General features: G+C 46.0%; 1 protein-coding gene across 2 annotated transcripts in view; it reads left to right on the top strand.

Annotated features, from left to right (window-relative positions):
• The window catches only part of Vgll4 (vestigial-like family member 4), a 113,036-nt gene that overhangs the window by 26,222 nt on the left and 62,828 nt on the right, over positions 1-23,986 (top strand). The window lies entirely within an intron of this gene.

Below are 23,986 nucleotides of genomic sequence, written 5' to 3'. Positions count from 1 at the left end.
TGATAAATTGCTTGCCTAGCATGTGTGAGGGCCCAGGTTCAGCCCTCATCACCCCTTCTGTTAGTTATTTGAAAGCATGATTGTTAACGTAGTTATCCTGTGCGGGGTAGGATATCAGGGCTTACTCCTCCTCCCGCTGTACCCTCGGGCCTCAGTTGTAGATGGTTTTGATTGGTTGGTTAGTTGGTTGGTTTGTTCGTTCTCCATTTGCAGCTCAGACAACCGTTCAACCTGTGAATCTTCCCTGGGTACCTTGTACATAATTTCATTGTTAAGTGTGCTGATGCCTGCTTACTCCTTGGCAACAGGATTTTTTCTGGTTTTGTGTACCTGACATGGCCAGCTTTTCATCTGTATCCCTTCTTGTCATCTTGCCTTGCTCCAGTTGTTTTGTTTCCCTGTTCATCCCCCACCCCTACCCCTAAGACAGACCCCCTGCCTCCTGCACAGGCCACTCTCAACTTCTGGCCTCAACTTCATTTTCTAATGCTTCCATTAATTATTTTTGAAAAATCTAATAGTATCATTTTCTTTCTTATAGTTATTTAAAGAACCATACATGATTTGATGGATTTGATGGATGGTAGTTTACTTTGAGGCAACTGATTTTTTTTAAAGTTCATTTCTTATTCAGAGGTGTGTGTGTGTGTGTGTGTGTGTGTGTGTGTGTGTGTGTGTGTGTGTATGTGTTTTACTGGATATCAGACCTAGGGCTTCATACATGTTAAGCACATGCTCTGCCACTCTCACCCTACCCTGCTTTCTTTAATTTTGTATATATACTTATATACATTTATTTTAAATGTTTTAATAAAATAATATATATACATTACATTTATTATACATATTATATAACATGTGTATGTTATACATATATAATATACTATATATGTATTTTTTTTCAAGACAGGGTTTCTGTGAAGCCCTTGCTGCCCCAGAACCTTGCTCTGTAGACTAGGCTGGCCTTGGACTCAGAGATCCACCTGCCTCTCTCTTCCAAGTGTTGATTAGAGATTAGAGGTGTTTGCCACCACATCTGGCTTGTGTTGCTTCTTTGATTTGAACTTTGCCACATTTGAACTCTCCTAAACATCTAGTTATTTTCTCAGGGAAGGAATGGTTAAGTTCAGAAATTCTGTGTCGAACTTCTGGTCTGAATCCCAGTATAGGGTGACCCCTGAGGGCCTTCTGGGTAACTCTCAGTCTTGGGGCTCAGGCATTTTTTCCTGAGCTGGTCAGGTTTCTCAGAGGTTCTCAGGATTCAGAAGTCCAGCTGCCGGCTCTCTGGGAGCTGAGTGGGGACTGCATCACCAGGGTTTCACTTAAATGTTTAAAGGAGCAGAAAACAGGGATGCCGAGGACTCGGCCTTGTTCACTGGTCTTCGCTTTTCTGCTGTCCTGCGTTTCTGACGTACTGGAGCATGCACACTGTTCAGTTGACCCGTTAAACTGCAGCTCAGCAGCCGTGGTCTGCTAGCAAGGTTGTCCACGCTTTTTTTTATAATACTGGTTGCTTTCTTATGTTACAGAAAGTTGCTGGTTGGTTTTTTTCAACTTTACAGAGACCTGGACATATCTGGGAGAAGGAAATCTTAATTGAGAAAATACCTCTATAAGACTACCCTGTATGCAAGTCTGTACGGCATTTTCTTGATTAATTATTGCTAAGGGAGGGTCCAGCCTCTGTGGGTGGTGCCAGCCCTGGGCAGATGACCCTGGGGTATATAAAAAAGCAGGCCAAGCAAACCTGTAAGCAGAGTTTCTCCATGTTCTCCTGCTTCAGTTTCTGCTGCCAGGTTTCTGCCTTGGGTTCCTGCCCTGATTTCTCTTGATGATTGACAGTGATCAGGACATCAGGGCATGTAAGCTAAAATAGACTTTTCTCCCCATGTTGCTTTTGGTTATGGTCTTTGTCAAAGCAATGGAGGCCTAACCAGGGGACCCAGTGTGCCAGATTTAAGCTCCTCACTGGAGGGGAAAGCCTATAGGGAGGAATTTATATTGTTAACTAATTCCAATAGGCATGGAGAGAGAGAGAGAGAGACAGAGAGAGAGAGAGAGAGACAGAGAGAGAGAGACAGAGACACACACACACACACACACACACACACACACACACAGAGTCCATGCACCTATGCATGCATATAGAGGCCAGAAGAGCATAACCTTATTCCTTTGAGGTATGGTCTCTTGAACACAGGGTTCACATTTTCTCAGTTAGACTGGAAGCCAACAGGCCCCAGCAGTGATCCTGTTTCTTACATCCTTCCGTGCTAGGGCCATGTGCGTGAGGGACACCCTCATGGAGTACACAGGGCTTTTAGTTCTCCTCAGTTTAGAGTACACGTTATATTTAACATATAATGCAATTATACAATTAAGTGATATTAGAATATCATTTTGGGGGTGGATGAGACAGGGTCTCACTATGTGTAGCTCTGGCTTTCCTGGAACTCACTATATACATCTCAAATTCACAGAGATCATCCACTTCCCTCTACCTTCTGAGCACTGGGATTAAAGGCTTACACCACCAGGCCCTATGGTCTCCAATCTTTGAATATGTTGACCGAGGTTCAGTGTTTATTTACTTGAGGTTGGGATCAAACCCATGGCCTCATGTTCCCTAAGCACATCCTCTACCAATGAACTTCCCAGCCCTTGTGTGTGTGTGTGTGTGTGTGTGTGTGTGTGGTGTGTGTGGTGTGGTATGGTGTGTGGTGTGGTGTATATGTGTGTGTTGTGTGTATATAGCGTATGTGTGGTGTTTGTATTATATGTGTGGTGTGTGTATAGTGTGTGTATGTGTATACATAGTGTGTGTGTATGGTGGGTGGTGTGTGTATATAGTGTGTGTATGTGTGTGCATAGTGTGTGTGTGTATGGTGGGTGGTGTATGTATATAGTGTGTGTATGTGTGTGCATAGTGTGCATGTATAGTGTGGTGGTATGTGTATAGTGTGTGTGGTATGCATGCATACTGTGTATGTGTGGTGTGTGGTGTGTATGTGTGGTATGTATGCATGGTGTGTGTGTTATATAGTGTGTGTGTTATAGTGTGTGTGTGTGTGTGTGTGTGTGTGTGTGTGTACAGGCACACAAGCATGCATACATGTCCACACAGATGTCCAGATACCACACTGCACATGGATAGAGAGGTCAGGGGTCAGACAACTTGTGGGGGTTAGTTCTCTCCTCCTACCCTGTGGGATCATTGCTCTCAGGTTGGAGGGGTGCGTTTGAGAACCCCTACCCATTTGGTCTCTTGATTTTTCTTTGTTCAGGTTGAAATAATGGTACTTAGTAAAATAAACAAACAAATAAAAATTCTCCCTCTTACTTAGTAGCATTGTTTGGCTAAGAACTTAGCTTGGTAGGGCAGATGTACGTGGATTCGCTGTTTTATGGTGATGGGTTCTGTCTACCTGGACAGCCAGCTACAGCTGAACAGTGCAGAACCTTAAGGGAGCCAAAGAAAGAGGAGGCTCATAGGCAGAGAGGTCATTCTGTTGGTGGGAGCATGAGTTCTGACTAGAATTTTAGGCAGATGTTATTTTAGAATAAAAAATTCCAGGCATTTTTGAAAATCTGTTTTTGAGAGGCATGTGACTGGAATCCTGGGCTTCAAGCCAGGGTCTAGTTTTGTGGAATGTACCCAGTTGAATTTAAAACAAAACAAATAAGCAAAAAGCAAAACCAAAAGTAAAGTTTAGCTCATAAACCCTCAGAATGAGACCTTCAGGTGCTTGCCACCTCTCAGAGGTGGGTCTTCGTGCCTCTCTGCTCAGAAGTGATTCTAGTGATTCTGGGTGGTGACGTGCGTGACACCAAGTCCCCAGAGTGCCTATTTTGACAAGATCCATAAGTGACTATGTGCTGGAAATGTTGGGAACCTCAGGGCTTCATCAAGGTAAGAATGTTGAGGGATTAGTTCTTCCTTTTCCTTTGTGTCCTGAATGGAGTCAGTTGTGTTAAGGTCTGGGGCCTTGTTTTGCTTGCTGCCTTTAATTCACATTCATACTTTTACACATTTCCTACCACCAGGAGGTGGGGAAATAGTATAGGAAGTTGACAGGAGTTGTATTCACGTTCAGTTTAGTCTCAGAAAAAAAATAAGTGACTTTTGCTACTGTTTAGTGGAGGTATTAATGGTATTACTTGTATGTGACACAGACTGGAAACCTGTCTGGGGTATGGATGTTCAAGCACTTCATGCTGGGTCCCTAGTTACAGCACATTAAGCAGTACCCACATGCATCCATTCTGAAGGGGCCTCTGCACCCAGCTGATGGAGATCCTTCTCATTCAGAGCTGGAGACACTCGGAAGTGTAAGCGTGTCACAGTGGAGGGAGCAGAAACATGTCTCATCGTAAATATAAAGAAACTGCCGTGTACCCGGGTACCGTGGCTTGTACCCAATCGTTATGGCTACTTGGAAGCGGAGGCAGGAGGATTGCTTGAGACTTTTAAGGCCAGCCTGGGTCAGATAGCAAGTGTCCTTCTCTTGGATATGGGAGGCTATAGGTTGGGAAGGATGGAGAGAGAAAGGAAGTAAGGTCTGGGGCTGATGGGATGCATCTATGGTGGGACCTTGCCTGGCAGGGGCAGGGCCCTGGGTTCTACAGAACCAAACAAACCACATGAAAGTTTCACCTGCTGAAGTGTGGTCCTGTTTGGCTTTGCAGAATCATGTCAGATTTAATACAAATACAAGAATATTCTAGAATCAGCACCCAAGAATAAAAACATGCCAGACTGACACCATTCCTGTGTGATACCCAACAGTCAGCTTCCTCAGCATTTTTGAGCTCAGTTTTTGAAATAATATTTGTATTTCCAGATACCACCTTCTTACAAATAACACATATTCAAGTAACTAGACATTTCCTAGAATCATAATTATGCCTACTAAGGTTTTTTTTTTGTTACTTCAATGAAGACTATCGTTGGGAGGTGGAGGCACACACCTTTAATTCCAGCACTCAGGAGACAGAGGTGGTAGGATCTCTGAGTTTGAGAACAGACTGGTCTACAGAGTGAGTTCCAGGACAGGAAACACAGAAAATCCCTGTCTTGGGATGGAAAAAAAAAGAAGAGGAAGAAGAGGAGGAAGAGGAAAGGGAGGAGGGAAGGGAGAAAGAGGAAGAGGAGGAAGCAGAGGAGGAGGAGGAGGAAGAGGAGGAGAAATGTTAGATATGGAGGAAGATTAGAAGTTTTCCCAAGAAACATTTGAACAAAGGCAACATATGTGAGTTGCAAGTTAGAAACTATCTGGTCACATGACTGCCAGGCACTGGGTGCCAGAGTGAGCCATGATGTGTGGTCCTACCCTTGAGTTGTTCCACCCAGAAAGGAGGAGGAGGCGTTCAGGTGTGAGTCAGGGTATGGCTGCACAGGAGCCCAGAGCGAGGGTTATTTCGGCTAGCTTGGAGTTGAGTTGACAGCAGAGGTTTAGAAAGTGGCTTCAGTGGATGTTGAGTTGAAAAGAAACAGCCGTGTAGTGACAAGTGTATGCTGTGCATCATGATGGCTCAGTCTGTGTGAAACACAGGCCTGGCAGCAGTTCCAAATGATTATTAATAAAGCAGACAGATTCTTGTCACCTAGTGATGTTGGAGTCACTGATGGACTAATTCTTGACTCATGGGCTTATGGTGATGCTGGTTTAAACAAACCAACCATGCCACTGTTGTGTGAAATCACACATGTAACTGACGGGCAGTGGAGGATGTTTGATGACGATGACCGAGGACCGTTATTAGGATTTTGTGTTTACTGTACTTTTTATGGTTGGAGTTTGCTCTTCTTACTTACTTGGGGGAAAGTTTTATTGGGCCAGCAAGACGGATCAGCAGGTAAAGGTTCTTGCTATCAAGCCTGAGGACTTGAGTATTAATCCTGGGACTCACATGGTGATGAGGTCTGACTTCTGTGAATTGACCTGATTTTCACACATGCACACTGAGTTCAAGTCCAGGAGTCTAAGACCAGTACAGACCACACACACAGTCAGTCTCTCTCTCTCTCTCTCTCTCTCTCTCTCTCTCTCTCTCTCTCTCTCTCTCTCACACACACACACACACACACAGGCACACAGGCACATACACACACACATATACACATACACACAGGCATACAGTCACATACACACACATATACATACATACTCTCTCACACATACAAGCACACACACAGTTACATATACACAAGTACATATACATATACACTTTCACACACAAGCACACACACAGTTACACATATACACATATACTCTCACACACACATATTCACAGGCTCACACACTCACATAGAGAGGTGCATACACAGAGAGGCACACACACATATATACACTCACATAGGCAAACATACTCATGGACACACATTCTCTTTTTTTTTTTTTTTTTTTTTTTTTTTTTTTGAGGAGCTCACTGTGTAGCCCTGTGTGGTGTGGAGTTCATTGTGTAGGTGAATTCTCCTGTCTCTGTCTTCCTAGTGATTTGAAAATTACATTGGTGTACTCTGATTTCTTCCTTTCCTTTCCTCCCCCCTTTCCTGCCTTGCTTTCTTCCTTTGTCTTGAAGAAATGTGCTGTTTCCTATAGTTTAAATCGGGAAATCAAGATGGTGATGCACACCTTTAATCCCAGCACTTGGGAGGAAGACGAGTGGGGGTGGATATCTCTTGAGTTTGAAGCCAGCCAGGTCTACATAGTGAGTTCCAGGACAGCCAGAGCTATATAATGAGACCCTGCCTCAAACAAAACAACCCCCCAAAACCCAAACAAACCAACCAACCAACCAAATAAACAAACAAAAAACCCCAAAAGATAGGAACTCAATACCACAAGGACTCTAGTCAGGACAGTTCTGTTTGCAGGGAACTTTGTTCTGGTATCAAACGGCAAGCCAGTGCTAATGTCAAACTCTGGAGTTAACTCTCCGTACCTGGCTTCCATGCTGAGCCTCTTGCTGCTGTCTCACCTACCGTGGTATTTCCTGTTCTGTTCTACTGGTTTCCATCATGCATGTCAGGCAGATGCTCTACCGCGAGCCACAGCCTAGTCCAGTATGAGTATCCACTGTGGCCCTTCTGTGTGCGGCATCTGTGTGCTGGCAGTACACAGGAGTTACATGAAGGCAAATCGAAATGATCTTGCCTGATTGTGCAGCTTAGTGGGGAAGGTAAAACCGACTGATAAGACGTATGCAGGATCCTGTCACAGTACCGGCAGTCACTCTCTACCTTTAAGCAGGTTGAAGTGGCGCATTCTGGAGATGAAGCGTGTGCTAATGTTAAGCAAGACGCAGGGATGGTGTCAGAAAACTCCCTGCCCTTTGTTGCTACAGACAGGGGTACCAGCTACGGCCTCTGTCCCCAGCCACACACCTCTGGCTGTCTCAACAGAGATTGGAGGGGTGAGTGACTCAGAGCAGCTTTAAGTGGGTTGGAGATGCAGGGTGAGTGCACGTAACCAGGATGCAGTTTCAGTATGTAGCGGTGCGCCCCCCCCCCCCCCCAGAGAGTCTGGGGACGCCCGTGGTTCCTCTCTGCAGGGATTGTTGTTTAGAGCACTTGGAGTTGCTCAGTGAAGGAAGTCAAGGTGGGTAGGGAGGCTGGCCGTGGTGGAGCCACCTCTCATCCCGACACTAGGGAGACTAAGGCCAGAGGATTTCAAATTCAAGGCAGCTGCAGTAGGCACCCTGCTACTGAGCATGGACCCAACCCTTTCTGTAGTTTCTGAAGGTGACCTGGTGTAGCAGAGGTTTCCAGGCTTCAGCTCCTCTCCCCTCTGTTCAGTGTGAGTGGCAATGATGCTCAGTTATACATAGAAAAGCTTTGTGAACCCATCAGGCTGAAGAGATAGCTCAGTGGTTAAGAGCACTCGCTGCTGTTGCAGAGGACCCAGCACCCACGTGGCTGTTCACAACTGTCCGTAACTCCAGATTCAGGGAATTTGACCCCCTCTTCTGGCCTCTCCAGGCCCTGTACACATGGTTGCACATAAATACATTGAGGTTGCAAATAAATATATTTATTTATATGTACATATAAATAAATCGAAGGTTTTTCTTTGCTGTTGTTAACAGAAATCCAGTCTTAACATCTGGTAAATTTGCTGGCTCTGCCTTTGCTTGGGCCCTAAACCTGGCTACCTTTTCCTGCTCCCAGTGCCGGCACCCATGTTTTCATACAACCACCTCTTGCCTGGATGATTGCACCAGCTTTCCTGGGGCCTCCATTGCTTCTGACCCCATGCCCTTTCGCTCGGGTCTCAACACAAGATGTTTTAGAAATGTCAATCAGATTGTGTAGCTCTTGCTCAGAATCTTCCTACGGAAAGCTCAGAGGCCTCCCTTAGCTGTCTGCCCCACACTGAGGCAGTGCCAGAAGGCCTTAGGTGATCTCTGGGCTAAGCTGACTTCTCTTAAGCAACTTCCTCAGGGCCTCAGAGCCTTTGCAGTTGCCCTTTTACGGCTCAGAAAGTTATGCCTTTACAAATCTCTGTAGCTTTATGCGTAGATGTCTTCATGTGCTCCCTTCAAACTCACCCTCTTAAAGGGACCTTCCTTGTCTCCTGCTCCGGGATTATGTTTAATCATGGTTTCCCACTTTTAAAAAAATTGTGTCCTGCTTTCTACATATAATAGGATATATAGCTCTGGGAGTATGGATTCCTGCTTCTGTTATGTCTATGGTGTCTAGAACAGCACCGGGATGGAACCTAGTTGGTTATGTCTTCCAGCTGCTCAGCTGGGGTTTTGCCCACTTAGGGCTTGCTCACCCCTGGGTGTGGCTGGCTGTGGGTGGCATCAGCAGGGCCGTGCGGTGGGGGTGGAGTAGGAGTGAGGCAAGTTGGGATCTGAACACGCTCGAGAGCAGATGAGGATGTGGGCACTTCTTTAATTTTGGTGAGCAATGGTTAGAACTCCATTTTTGTAAGAAATGCCATTTATTAAAAAAAAAAAAGGTAACTATGAAACATTTTAAAAAAAAAAATCTCTGGTTGCTCACAGAACATGAGGAAAGAGCGAGGGCTGAGAGACCACTGAACCATGGAGAAGAGGTGGAGAAACTCATCTTAAACTGTGATGTAACGGTTCAATTAGAATTAAGATCAGTTTTCCTTTATGAGAGTCATTTCGTGTCAGTAGGGAGAGGACACATGCCACAGCACCTGTGGAGGTCGGAGGACAGCTTTCAGGGGTCTGTTCTCTGCTTCTACCTCACTGAGTTAGGGTTTCTGGCTTCTGCAGCCGAGCTATGGGTTCCAGGCCTATGAGCTTCCTGCCGTTTCTCCTGTCTTCACCTCCCGTCTTCCCACAGGAGTGCTGGGGTTGCAGGTGCATGCCACTTATTACAGGAGTCTCTGGAATTAAACTGTCTTCTGGCTTGCACTCTGGTGCTTGTACCCACGGAGCCACGCCCCTGCCTATATAGCCCAACGGTTAAAAGCGCGCTCTTACTCTACAGTTTGTCCTCTTAGATGCTGAGCTTCTAGTGTCATGTGTTGAAGCACACCTGTAATCTCAGCACTTAAGAGGAACTGGAAGCAGGAAGATCAGGAGTTCAAGGCCAGCCTGGGCTGTGGGACATTGTCTCAAATATAAGACTGAAAATCCACACAAACTAAAGGAATATTTCTTGTTTTTTGATTCCCCTTGGAGTCAGGGTCTCACGTAACCCCAGGTTGGCCTCAAAGTTACTAGGTAGCCAAGGATGGACTTGAACTCTTGGTCCTCCTGCCTCTATCTCCCCTGTGCTGGGATCACAGTCAGGTGCCACCACATCTTTATTAGGGGAGCTTTCAAAAAAATTAGGTTTATTTTTATTCACGTGTGTGTCTGTGAATGAATGCCACGTGCTTGTTGGCACACCCATGTTGGCCAGAAGAGGGAACTAGATCTCCTGGAGCTGGAGTTACAAGTATGAGCCACCCAAGATGGGTAAGTGTTTTCACCAGTTAAGCCGTTTACCCGGCCTCCTGTGAGAACTTTTAAAGGCAGTTTGCTTAGATACGTGATAGAAATAATGACTATTTATCTTCAGGTAAAATATCAAGACCCCATGGCTGTGTAAGTGCTGCTTTTGTTGGGTCTGACTGTTTAACTTGATGTTATGACTAAAGTAAAAAAATACAGGTTTAGGGCTGACGGGGTGATCGAGGGAGTAAAATCACATGGCCTTTCCCAACAACCTAGTTCTGTCCCCCAAAACTCACTTAAAGGTGGCAGGAGAGAGCAGACTCTATAGTCCTCTGATCTTTTCACATGTATACTGCACCATAGCACCCCTGGTCATACCTATCATGAGCGTGCACATGCGTGCACACATGGGCATGCACAGAGAGAGAGAGAGAGAGAGAGAGAGAGAGAGAGAGAGAGACAGAGACAGAGACACAGAGACAGAGACACAGAGACAGAGAGAGAGACAGAGAGAGATAATAATTACAAAAATTTTAAAAAGCAACATACACATTTTTATCTGTTCTTGGACACACTGTGTTTGGGAATGTGCATGAAGGTAGACCTGGTTTGGAAAGTCTGGAACATGGTGACCACAAGTCACCCTTGCCTGGGCCTGGACTGAGATAACAGATGTGATGGCTAGGGGTACAGGGGGAGCATGACAAGGAGGTCCAAGGAAGGATGCTTATTCTGTGATGTTTCTCTGTGCTGTGGTGACACCTTGTTAAAATATTTTTTTTTTGGCTGCCTTCTAAGTAATTGGAGATATTTTTATGTGGGAACTGATGAGAAGATTTAATTAACATCCTGTTCCAGAAAAGCTCCGACACGTAAGAGTTTGTAGCAATAGCATCTTCACATGCTTGTGAGGTATGTGGGCGTGTTCACATGTGTGCATGTATGTGCATTCATGTGAGGAGGCCAGATGTCGATCAGTATCTTTCTTTGATCGATTTCCCCCTTATTTACTGAACCTAGATCTCATGGATTTGGCTAGCTCAACTAGTCAGCCTGCCCTGGGGATCCCAGCTCCTTCTGAGCACTGGAATTACAGGCAGGTTACCACACCCTCCTGGTCTTTCTGTGGGTGCTGGAGATCTGAACTCGGGGTCTTACGCTGAACATTGTACAGTGGACATTTTAGCCACCGGCTGACCTTGTTAGCCCCAGAAGCTGCTTCTGATATGGAAACCGCACTGCACGGTCATGTCCACATCATCGAATCGAGATGTGCTTGTCACTCACAGGAAGGTGTTCGAATGTTTGTGTTGTTGAGAGGATTTTTGAGGCGTCTCCTTCCAAGTGTGACTGTACCCTGGTTGTACTTGGCCGAGTCCCATGGCCTTTAGAATGTCCGTCACCGCCTCCGCCAGTGGCTCTGATTCCTCTGCTGAGACAAGCCCTGCCTGTTGGAATGGCATTTTTCTCCAGTGGAGTTTGCAGCTCACCTGGCACACGGTGCTGCATGAGGCCTCGGCTTTGTCTCTGTCTTCCTCTCCTTGGTCTCCATCACTACTACAGCAAGGAGAGAGGAAGGTGAGGTTCAGGGAGGCATAATCTCACCAGAGGGAGTAGAGAGAGGAGGGAGAAAGGATAGCTCGGACATACCAGGTCAGAGCCAGCAGGCATCCCACGGGACTGGGTGGTTTCTTCTAAGACACCATGTTTGATTTATGTACCAGTTTTAAAAGAAGGGCAGGCTGGAGTTCAGTTCTCTGTGCTATGTCAGGTGGCTCACAATTGTCTGTAACTCTAGCTCCTGGGGACCTGATACTTCTGCCCCACCCTCTCCCTATTCAAAACTACAAAATAAAAATAAATCTAAAAATTACAGAGAGGATCAGGAACAAGTGTAGTTTTACAAAAAGAAGGCAGACCCATTCTCTCAGATGCGGTGTCAATTCAGCCCCATTTGGTTTTTTACTAACGTATTAATTGTACAGACTAGGTTTCATTATGATATTTCAAACATGCACATAACTGTGTTGGTCAAGTTCTTCCCCCTTTTAAAGATTTTTTTAAGACTTTTAAAAATTTTTTTATTTCTATGAGTGTCTTGCCTACGGGTATGTGTGTGCACCACATGTGTGTCTGGTGTCTGGGGAGGTCAGAAGAGAGTGTCACCCCCCTCCACCTCCCCCACCCCCAGAACGAGAGTTATACACGGTTGTGAGCTGCCATGTGGGTTCTAGGAACCAAACCCAGGTCTTCTCCAAGAGCAACAACTGCTCTTAACTGAGTCATCTCCAGCCCTACACTCCCTCTTTAATTATGAGTAAGTAAATAAACAAAAACAGCTTCACAGAAGGACCCACTGAGATGGAGGCATGCAGACACCTGCATGGTTATTCCAGAATTTGAAACTAGTGTGAACAGTTGCGGGGGGGGGGGGGGGGGGAGGCGAATTGAGGCCGAGGGAAGTGACTTGAGAGTAACAGGCAGGAGTAGAGAGCAGGGCGCCTGGCATTGTGGGGTTAGCACTGTGTGGGCAGCACTTGGGGGCAGACAGCATGTCCGAGACCCCAGCTTGCTCCCTGGGAGATAAAACCTCAGGGTTAGATGCCCTGAAACACTGGTGGCATCAAGGGAGAATGGCTAGCCAGAGGTTATCTTCCTTTTCTAGGATGGAGGGAAGAGGTAACATCCCTGAGCTCACATCCTCATAGGATCCGTTCCTTCCCACCTCCAGCATTGGGCCTCTGGGGCTATCTTTGTGTTTTCAGTAACTTCTTGTGGTTTTTATTTTATTAAAAGATTTATTTGTTTATCATATATGTGTGTGTGTGTGTGTGTGTGTGTGTGTGTATGTATGTATGTATTCTGTCTTCATGCACACCAGAAGAGGAAATCAAATCCTATTATAGATTGTGAGTCACAGTGTGGTTGCTGGGAATTGAACTCAGGACATGTGGAAGAGTAGTCAGTGCTCTTAACCTCTGAGCCATCTCTCCAGCCCCCTCTTGTGCCTTTTTTATTGAGATGAGGTTTCTGTATGTAGTCCAGGCTGTCTGTGTGGCTCCCACCAGCTCTGGGTTCTCACTCAGTAATGCTTGCTAACTAGTCAGTCAGCACTCACCCAGCTTCTTGTGGGATGACTGTGAATTAGCACGCTCGCTTCATTGATGAGTCTCTCCATTTGCAAAAACTTGCTCCTCAACCCTGCTTTACAAGTCTGGTAAGGTCTTGGACAGATGCCATTTTATTTATGAAATCCACACCCAAGTCCCTGCACAAAGTGGGCCTTCTCCCTCCCTGGCCCTTTACTGTGTGTTTGAAGTTCTTGTAACATGGGCTTTGAATTCTTTCTGTCCAAACCCTAAAAGCTTCTAGGCCAGTGAGGTGGGTATTTTTTTTTTCTCTACAGTGCTGGGCAGAAATCCCTCTGCTGATCTAGAGTCCCAGCCTGCATGGAGGCAGTGTCTCTCTGTCCACAGGTCCTAGTTCTGTGATGTCCTCCCTGCCATGCTTCGGGCCACCAAAATCAGCACACTGTACCTGAAAACAGGAAAATTGACCGTGCCCTGGGCTTTTCATGTGCACCTTGATCCTGTCCAGGGTGAGTTTGTGACTGAGCCCTGCTGGCAGGGTCAGGTGCGTGTGCTGTGATCTTGCTGCTGGGACTGAGCGACCTCCTGTCTAACAGAAGACACTCTAGGACTCTAGGTGTTTGATTTGGAATTCTTTAAGATATTTTCATGTACATGGCAGGCTGTTGCACATTTCATGAGTGTACATTGGCTGTCTTGCTCACTGCGGGCTCACTTTCTCATTCAGCATTAAATGTGCATTCACAAGGGGAAACTGAGGACACGAGTTTTCTCTTTGATGAAGAGTCCTTGGCCATACGCCAGGCCAATAAAGTGAAAGGCCCAGACCGAATTCCTGTGTTCTTGTTCTCTGCGGCTTTCCTGGCGTATTAAACTGGCAGCCGGTTTTTGTTTTTATTTTTGTCTTAATTAGTCATGCTACTGAAAGCAGGCGCGCAGCCGTGATCTGCCGAGGGTGTGGAAGGGAGCTCCTGGTTCAGTGATTGGAGGGAAATGGTTGCTGTATGTATCAGCCTTTCCTGGGAGGACACAGGGTGGGGGAGGGTAGCCCCCTCTTTGGTGTTTCCAGAGCCAAGCTAGAAGCTGTTACCTAGGGCTTTGGGGGCAGCTGTGTCTAGATTTGGTGGCTTGGTTACTGCTTTGGGGAGGGGATGCTCCATGCCTGCCCACACAGGCTGAACTTTCTCTTCTCCCATACTTACCACATGCTTTACTGAAGAGAGTGTGGGAGGAAGCATTTTTGGGGGTGTAATGTGAATTGAGAGTATTGGGGTCATCCTTTTTTCTGGCAGTGGGTAGAATGGGAGTGTCTATATAGGAACACTGTAGCTGGAAGCCTTGAATAACCACTTCAGACAGAGTGGATGGCAGAACCATTCACAAGTAATAGGATTTTCCCTGAAACTTAGGTTAGTGAAGTTGTAGCCACTATGCCCCGGGACTGGCCTCATCCATATTGGTGTGCAACCAGTCCTTCATCACAGGTAGCCATGTCTCCCTTGGTGTGCTCCCCAGAGGGACACAGAACTTGCAGTTAACGGCAAACTATGACTGCAGTGCCATAGGTGAGAGCCAGCATTCTGTGTCTGTTATGGTCCACACTACTCTCTTGGCCTGTCTCTGTTTTTCTCTCTGTCTTTCTTAGTTTGTGGAAGGCAGAATGTTACTGTGCTTCTGTAGTAAGGAAACCAGTGTAACCCGGCAGAAGGTGGCAGTCACTGCTGCCATGTGAGCCTGTGTTCTGTGTCAGGATTACATGTGGGAGCCAGTGGGGATGAGAGGCTCAGGGGAAGGAGGAGCTTGCAGAACTCAGGTTTTAGACGGGTACAGGTAGGGTGGCAATGGAAGGGAACCTATACTCCAGTCTTCAAGGGACTTTCAGAGGACTAGAGAGAGGAGGGGAGGCTGGGCCAGGAAGGGAATGGTATCTTTCATGAGATGTCATGAGGGGAGGTGTACCCTCCATTACTACAGTCTACTTATGTGACAGAGGAGTGGTGATCCAAGTGAGTTCTGGATAGTTGGCAGCTTTTCAGAGCAGTAACCTTACATTATTTTACGCAATCTACCAGAAGCGTTAACTCCACCTGAGCATTAGGGAAGCCGTTAAATGGGCAGTGGTGAGACCTTTGTTCCCGCTCTTCTCCCCACCCCCCTCCTTTTTTTTATGGCTGCTTCTGTTTGAAGTTCTTTGGGGCTGGAGGCAGGGCAGGCCTATCACCCTAACAGACTTGGCATCCTTTATGGCACAATGAGGAAACCACTGTAGGAAGAGCCTAGGTAGCCCTGCATGATTAGGGGCAGGATTCTGCCATGCCCGTACACACCAGGAAGTCAGGAGTTGTGTAGTTACTTGATGGAGACCAGCAGCTGAGTGTCAGAGCCGGGCTGGTAAGCCCAATCTTTCCTGACTATGTGTAGGGCTCCTTTACTGGGAAGCCTCTGTTCCTCAGGTCGGGTGTCCTGCTTTCTGCCTCCGGTGCGGCCAGCAATGTCCTTTGCATTCTCCCCATTTGTCCTCTGGGCTCAGTCTTCTATGTCTTCACCCTGACTGCTCTTTCTAGAGTCAGCTTTCCTCACTAGGACCATGGCTGTTGGAGCATGGGCTGTTACGGTTTTCAAAAACTGATTAGAACTTCTAGCTTATGGAGTGTGGCTCAATGGGGAGTGCTTGTCTCCAAGGCTTATCTCCTGTGTCACTGGCCATGAGGTCACCATGGTAAGAGCTTGCTCCCCTGTGCTGGGGAGATCGAGGTAACTTTTCATACCCCACATGTGAGATCTGGGGTGAACTCCTCCACTTCTTGAGAACTGGGCACCGCTGGACTCTCTCTGACCCCTACAGGTCTGTGTTCTCACTGCAGCAAACCCAGACATCCAGGAGCTGACAGCCTCCTCTGGAGGCTCTGCCCTGTCATCTGGGCGGGTCCCATTGTCCTCCAGCGTCCCTGCTGTGCTGGATACCCTCCATACACTTCAAACTTCAGGAGCACGGCCACCTCAGGTGGTACTGGATGACTGAACTTTGTATGGTTCATGTGCCTCATCTGTCTGCTATATACCTTGTGAAGTCTGCTCAATTATTCTCCCCTTCTTTACGCATTACGGACCTAAGGAAAACTTTTTTCAATGGCAAAAATAAGCCACAGAATCATGATGTCCACTTGGCTGCCTCTGCTTTCTAACCGTTCAAAGCATCAGGAACTGAACCGTGGGGTGTAGAAGACGGGGCTCCTTTCCAGTGTCGCAAACTCAATCAGAAACACTCACTGCCTCCGTGGAGCCCAGTGGCCTCACCTGCTTCCCTTAGTACCCAGGTTAGATTTAGAGGTCCTCTTTCCAGTTCATTCTCTCAGAAAATATTTGTGGACCACCTAGCAGTGCCAGGTGATGTTATTGTTAGGCTCTGGGCAAAGTGATGTAAAGACAGAAGGTGTGACTAGGAGACCAATGCATGATAGATACATGGGGGATACAGCTGTAAAGAGACAATTGCCCCACTTGGTGCAGCCAGACAAGACTGGAAATTCTGCCTTGAAGGAACAGCCTTTGGGAGAGACAGGTCAGCCAACAGGAAAGCCTGCTAAGCCCAGTTCCCAGTTTTCTGATGAAGTGTATGTGTGAGAGAGAGAGAGTGTGTGTGTGTGTGTGTGTGTGTGTGTGTGTGTGTGTGTGTGTTGCATCAGTTCCAGTGCCTCTGAACTGGGAAGCCTACCTAAGATGACCGGCTGATGGTGTGTGCGCTCTTCCTTGGAAAGGAGTACTGAAGGCTGAAGTGTAAATGGGGATGATATGGTGGCGTGTCTTAGGTTGACTCACAGTGCCCCCTAGCCGTAGTTAAAAGCACTGCATCAGTAAGGCGGGGCCTGCTGCCAGGAGTTTTCCACTAGGCCACTAGTTCTCAACCTGTGGGCCATGACCCTTCACTGGGGTCACCTAAGACCATCAGAAAACACAGATATTTACATTACAGTTCATCACTGTAGCAAAATAACAGTTGTGAAGTAGCAACAAATATTTTACGATTGGGTTACCACAACATGAGGAACTGTTTTAAAGGGTGGCGCTATTGGGAGGGTTGAGAAGCACTGCTCTAGGAGAAGCATTTTAAAAGTGTCTGTGGTGCATACTTGTAAATCCAAACTTCATCTGTCTGGGGTTCCTCAGGCCTGGCTATAGAACTGGGGACTGGACAGTGCATGGCCTAGAAGGTTCCTGACTGGTTCCAGTGCGTAGGAAAACCCACCTCTCCTTCTTTTGTTCCCTAGGAACACGGTTATAGGGTAGTCCAGGCTAGCCCTAGGGCATCTGTCTTTTCTATCTTAGGCTCTTTTGTGCTGGGGTGACAGTTGTGGATTACAACAACCTGCTCTGAAAACTGTGTCTTCTGTTACATTTACATTTATTTATTTTGTGAACATGTGCATGGTCAGACACAGCTTGTCAGAGTTGGTTCTGTCCTTCCACTGTGTGGGGTTCCAGGGATTGAACCCAGGTTGTCAGACAAGCAAGCACCTTTACTCTGCGAGGTGCCTCCCAGGCCCCAAACAACCCCACTCTTGTGGATGGAATTTAGGTGGCCATGTTAATGTCCTTATAAACACAGCATCAGTAGAAACGCTGATGACTACAGGGTGACTCTGGGAAATCCATCTTGGAGAACTTGGCTTGCTTTGTGAGAAGACATAAACACTATTGGCCACTATTTGGCTTAGTGGTATTTTCAACAGAAATATTTATTTCTCCTTTACAGTTCTGAATACAGTTGACAGGATTACAAAATAAAAATGGGGCCCGGAGAGATGACTCAGTGGTTGAGTGCTTTTTTGCTTTTGCAGGGGACCTTGGTTTGGTTCCCAGCCCTCACATACTGTTCACAACTGTCTGTTACTCCAGATCTGGGGGAAAAGATGCCCTTCCTCTGGTTTCTGAAGGCAATTCAGGCATGTCGTACACAAGCATACACTCAGACACAAACACATAAACACAAAATGAAAATAAATACATCTTAAATAGAAGAGAGATCTAGCATCACTCTTGACAATAATTTTGAGGGGATTAAAATTGGAACTGGGCTGGGGTGCGGCTCAGGGCGCTTCCCTCGTGTGGATGGAGCTTTGCTTGCAAAGACCCTTGCACTATGCAATGTGTCCTCTCCAAGCCCTTGCCTTATGTCTCTCGGTTTCGGAGCAGTGACGGCTCTGGGATAGTGGGCAGCAGACCCCTGAGCTGCAGCAAGCAGTTGTTCTTAGTCTAAGGAGGAGAACTCAGGAAACAGTCGGCTTAGACTTTATGGCAATAGCTTAAGTATCACTTTTGTCTAGATTTTGTGTATGTGTGAGTGCAAAGGCTTCCCAATGCATTGGGGGTTGTCGGCAGCACCCCAGGGTTCATCCAGCATGTGGTGACAGCACCTCCAGTTAATAACAAGACAGGGACAAGAGGGACACTGTCAGATTAAGACATGTTTTTCAACTTGTCGTGGGACCCTAACTGAGGTGGTTTAGAAATGCATTCTAAACCATGGCGCTCCAAAGCCATGAGTGTGGTTAAAAGACCATGGGTCTCACATCAGCACTGGCAGTGAGATTAGCTTTCAAGTGGTGACCCTTTGGGACATCATCCCCACCCCGGCCTCAGTAAAATGCTTCTTCCCATCTTTTGCTGTAGAAGTTAGTTCTTGTCAATCTCGCTGGATACCTATGGATAATTGGGACTTGTTACAGTGTGAATGACCTCTGGGTAGGGTTTCCTGAAACTACATTGCTTGATGTCCTAGTTAGAGTTACTATTGCTGTGATGAAACACCATGACCAAAGCAACGTGGGGAAGAAAGGGTTGATTTCAGCTCACACTTCCACATAACAGCCCATTGCTGAGGGAAGTCACTGGAGACAGAAGCTGATGCAGAGGCCATGGAGGAGTGCTCCTTACTGGCTTCCTCCTCATGGCTTCTCAGCCTGCTTCCTTGTAGAATCCAGGACCACAAGTCCAAGGATGACTTCACCCACAGTGGCCTGGTCCCTCCCACATCAGTCAGTATTTTTAAAATGCCCTACAGGCTTACCTACAGCCCAATCTTATGGAGGCATTTTCTCAATTTGGCTTCTTTCCACTTAGATAACTTTAGCCTGTGTCGAGATGACATAAAATTAGCCAGCACACTTGCAGAAACAAAAAACACAGTAGTCATTTTCAGCTCTGCACATTGTGGAGCATGGAAAACAGCAGCTGTAACAGTGTCCACTAGAGACTGCTCTTTCTGGGATGGTAATTCATCCCCTTCCCACAGCACTAATTCATGGTGGTGGTGGTTGAAACAGGGTCCTACTACACAATCCACTCTGGACTGGACCTCACGTCAATCCTGGGTCAGAGAGTCACAGGTGCTAGGATTACAGGCATTAACCTCACCACACTTGGCCTTTTCTACTTATTTTAAACACCAGGAGGCTGGAGTGATGGCTCAGTGCTGACAAGCACTGGGCCTCTTTTCCAGAGTCCTAGTACCCACAAGATGACTCACAACTTTTGTTAACTCCAGTTCTAGTGGATCAGAGCCCTCTTCTGTCCTCTGTGGGTACTGCATGCACATGGTGCACAGATAGACATGCAGGCACCTATACTTGGCAAATAAAAATAAAGCTAAAAAGAAACGATGAGCCACTACTGTGAATACGTACTCATGTACTTAGTAAGTTTGCTTGTGCCTTGAGTTCCTCTTAAAACCCGTTTCCCTTTAGTAATGTGTCGCCAATAGAATTTGTTCTTGATGGCATTTTGTTTTAATTTTTGAGACATTAAATTAAAGGCGAAGTTATTTGATAAGAGGCATTTTCTTCTTTTTAATTTTTCTTAAGAGGCATTTTCTATGACTTGTCTAGGTTAAAACAAGAGGCTATTGTGTTTGAGAGACAGTGCATACTGGCAACTTCATTTTTCTGAATTGCCGGTGTGATTTAAAATTGGCCCCTAGAGGGAGATATTGTATTGAAATTTTACACCCTGTTTGAGGAGATGTTTTATGTGTTTTTCCAAATTACACAAATGTGTGTTAAATTCCTTTCAATGGTATACAAAATGAACCTGTGTTATTTAAAAAAAAGTAAGAGTGTATTTGAGCTTAGAACTGGTATTGTTTTGAAGGGAACAACATTTAAGACATAGGTTAATTACACATGTTGTGGAAAACTTTTGACAAAGTACATTTTAAAAAATGTCAGTTTAAGCAATTCCACATCACAGAAATAGTGTGACCTATAAGGGTCTTTCCTTGGAAGAAAGTGTAGCAGAAGGAACTTAACAGATAATTTACATTTACCTTGTCAGCACTCGGGACCACTTGAAATTTGATTCTACTCCTTTCCCCTTGGCTCAGGGGATGTCCCGCCAAACCAAGTTCAGAGGCCATAGAAAAGTAGGAGAGACTGTAGAGTTGTCATCTGACACCTTGCCTCCCAAGTTCCTCCCAGACAGACAGACACACACTAATAAGAATTTGATTCTTTCCCCTCCATTTGGATAGTAGGTGTGCACCTGTTTAAAGATCCCCAACTCACACAGTAGGTCATCACCAACTTGGCTGAGGACCTATTGTGTGGTGATTGGACTTCATAGTCAGGCAGGTGAGAGCTATAGAAAGCTCCTCAGTCTTGTCTTAGAGTTAAGTGCAGGATTGATCTCAAGTACAGTAGCCTGGACGGCTTAGTCCTTTTTTTTTTTTTTTTTTAAAGATTTTATTTATTGTATATGAGTACACTGTAGCTGTCTTCAGACACACCAGAAGAGGGCATCAGATCCCATTACAGATGGTTGTGAGCCACCATGTGGTTGCTGGGATTTGAACTCAGGACCTCAGGAAGAGCAGTAGGTGCTCTTAACCACTGAGCCATCTCTCCAGCCCAGCTTAGTCCTTCTTTGGTCATGGCACCTAGAGGAGAGTTCCCACCAGGTCTTCAACTTTGCATCCTAAAGAAGCTGGTCTCAAGTGTTTTTCCTTTATTATCAATGCAAGGGCCTCTGTTTGTGTGCATGTGTTTTGTTTTGAGAGGTTTCTCTGTGTAGCCCTGCATGTCCTGGAACTCACTCTACTGATCAAGCTGGCCCCAAACTCATGATCAGCCTGCTTTTGCCACCTGAGTGCTGGGATTAAAGGCATGTGTTACATGCCTGGCACAAGGTTTTAACTTAAAACTCTTTGTAGTACTGTGGCTGTGGCTGACATTCTTGAAGTTCTGATCCTATCCTGGGCACCGCAAAAAATAACCAACCCCGCCTTGGCTCCCATGATTTCCTTCTTACAACAGCATTGTGGGTATTCAGATAGGTCAAGGGTGCTTAAAGCGCCTTGGCCAGTGCAGTGTCTTGGATGGCTGAGGAATGTGCAGTGGATGTGAGCATTCTAGAGATTCCTGTAATTAAGCCTGGGTTCTCATACATGAGCTGGTCAGTTGATGCTGGACATCAACTCATTTCCTAAAATCTTTTTTTGGATTTTTTTTTCATTCACATATCAGGTTGGCTGATTTTTTTTGTTTGGTTGGTTTTTTGTTTGTTTGTTTGTTTGTTTGTTTGTTTGTTTCAGAGCTGGGGACCAAACCCAGGGCCTTGCGCTTGCTAGGCAAGCACTCTACCACTGAACTAAATCCCCAACCCCAGGTTGGCTGATTTTAATTGCATAAATGGTGATGGGGAACCACCTTTAGACAGAAACCATTGTCTAAATGTGTAACCACTGAGAATTTTAAAGGGAACAGTTGATTTCACTGGGTTGGGACCTGATAGCTCAGTGGGACTGTGTGTTCCCAGAGTCTTTCCAGACTTGATACAATGTTCTCTTCTCTAAAAGGCTCCAGTAGGAACATTTGATTCTAATAAGTATCTGAAAAGTGCTATCAGACCCCTGGCTTTTCTTAAGCAGCCCATGGGTTTTGCTGATGTAGACTAACTCAGTAGTCTGCTTTCTGGCAGGTAGAGTGATTTAGTGGTTAGCCTGGGCTTGTGTCTGTGGTGATAGCCCCATCTCTGTTCCACCAGGAGGCTGAGCCATAACCAATATTTGTAATACTGTGTGCTGTGGTGAGATTTATACTGACTATAGCTGGGGCTTGGTTTTCACCTTTTCCACAAGTTGTCTACTTTGGTCATCTGATTCCAACTGATACTAGGATGTGACATAATCAGTGAGTAACACACACACACACACACACACACACACACACACACACACACACACACACCATATAGACATTCACCCCTGGAGTTCTGAATGTTCATAGTTCCTATCAACTTTGCTTTTTAGGACAGATGCTTTGATCTCGGTTCTTTGAAGGTCCCATTAATTGCTTAGAATTGTACTGTCTTTAGTTACTAAACATAAAAGACACTGCGTTGGATGTGGTGGCACATGGCGGTGGTCTTGGTATCAGCAATGCTGAGGCAGGGGAATCATGAGTTCAAGGCAACCTTAACTATAAAGTGAGACCCTGTCTTAAAACAAAAACAAAACCACTACCACCACCACCACCACCACCAACAACAACAACAACAACAACAACAACAGCAGCAGCAGCAGCAGCAACAAAAACAACAACAGCAGCAATAGCAACAGCAACAACAAGATACATAGGAGCTGAAGGGATGACAGAGTGGCGAGTAGCATGTACATCCTCTTACAGAGGATCCTAATTCAGTTCCCAGCACCCACATTGAGCAGCTCACCACTGTAACTCTAGCTTCAGGGGATCCAATAACCTCTTCTGGACTTTGTAGGTACCCCCTGCACTCACATGCACAGCCCCCTCCCCACTCTACACACATGCACATAATTAAATATAAAAATAAATCTTCTTTTAAAAGTGACACATGTCTTCCCAGGGATTACTGCCTTGCCCCTTTAACTTTAAAGTGGAGAATTTCTCCTTCACCTTCATCACATAAGGAAAACACCCATCGTGGGTTAATAAGCAATGTGGAGAAATGTAAAAACAGTCAGCCATTTAAAGCTGAGCATATCTGAGCGGGCATAGTGGTGCCCAGCTCTAATCCCTGCACTGGGTGGGCAGAGGCAGGTGGATCTCTATGAGTTTGAGAGTGAGACCCCCATCTTAGTGGGGGAAAAAAACCGAGCATGTCTATGTTTGACTTTTGGAGGATTCCTTTCACCACATAGGTCCCTGGGATTGGGCTTAGTGTCCTGTTGCCTACAAAACACAGAAGAGAAGTTGCTGTTTTATGCGTATCCCTACATCTGTAGGGAATTGTTTCAATCTTAAAATAAGTGAATGCAGAGGAGTCTTTGGAAGGTGCGATGGGGCTTACTCAGTAGCCCAGATAGGTCTTGAAACTAGTGGCAGTCCCTCTCCCTCAGTGTCTGACTATAATTACAGTCTTGTACCACACTGCCTGGCTGTCATAAAGTCACTTATAGCAGGTCTTTTCCTTTCTCAGATGATGCTGATGAAGCTCAACGCTGCTCTTTATTCGAACTTGGAATATTTTGAAAGTTTCCATGATTGATCACAACCTCTCAGATGAGTTTAGAAAACAATTAGACTTTTTAAAGAAGTATTTTATGTATATGGTTGTTTTGCCAGCATGTGCACCATGGGCATGTAGTGCCTACGGAGGCCGTAAGAGGGCATCTGGTCCCATGGAACTGGAGTTACAGGCTCTGTGAGTGCTGGATGCTGAGTATTCTGCAAAAGGAGCCAGTGCTCTTAGCCACCTCTGCAGGAAGTTCTGTCCGCCCCCTGTTGTGCATGTGTGTGTGTGTGTGTGTGTGTGTGTGTGTGTGTGTGTGTGTGTGTGTGATCTGTAGGCCACTCACTTGTCCCTGGGTCTCAGTTTCCTCTTCTGTGGAAAGATTTGCCTCTGGTGTCCCTCGCATCTGTGCAGCTACAGAGCTTAGGAAGGAAGTTACATGTAACATTGACTTTGAAAATGTAAACATTCACTGTGTCCCTGGACATAAT

This window comes from Rattus norvegicus, chromosome 4 (assembly GCF_036323735.1).
Source record: "Rattus norvegicus strain BN/NHsdMcwi chromosome 4, GRCr8, whole genome shotgun sequence".
Taxonomy (NCBI): Eukaryota; Metazoa; Chordata; class Mammalia; order Rodentia; family Muridae; genus Rattus; species Rattus norvegicus.
The sequence above is the reverse complement of the archived record's forward strand: the minus strand, read 5'-3'. Positions and strand labels throughout refer to the sequence as shown.